The sequence below is a fragment of the Trypanosoma equiperdum genome (assembly GCF_001457755.1).
Source record: "Trypanosoma equiperdum strain OVI genome assembly, contig: ctg_456, whole genome shotgun sequence".
Lineage (NCBI taxonomy): Eukaryota > Euglenozoa > Kinetoplastea > Trypanosomatida > Trypanosomatidae > Trypanosoma > Trypanosoma equiperdum.
Genome location: NW_027124372.1, coordinates 1 through 532, shown reverse-complemented (window position 1 = coordinate 532; position 532 = coordinate 1).

Below are 532 nucleotides of genomic sequence, written 5' to 3'. Positions count from 1 at the left end.
TATAAATATGGATATCATTTTAGACGAGGACACGATGGACAGGACGCCAACGGAGAAAGAATTAAATGTAGATGTCTAAATGAATTGCTCCGGCTTCAGAATTACCGCTTACCGTAGGCAATATATAACAAAAAATATAAGGAATTAAACGGCATAAAACGCGCCAAAACAATGTTTAAATAAGAAAAAATATATAGGATCAAAATATGACTGTGCCCAGTATTCTACTCAAAGTTGTGAGATCTAACGTTGGTAATGGCAGTGACTGTTGTTTTTTAGTATGATGGCAAAGCCTAACCTACAACTGTAAAGAAGATGGAAAAGGGGGAAGAAGATATTAGGTGAGTGTAAGATAATTTTAAACCCTCCTCATCAGGTATACTAATGATGACCAGCATCACTGTAAAATGATTAAATTTTATCTGGATAATTATTTTTAAAATTGGAGAACCAATAGGTTAACAACACTAGAAGATGATGAATGAAAAGGAGAAAGCTGCTTAAAGTGGAGCACGTATGACTCGTTAGCGCA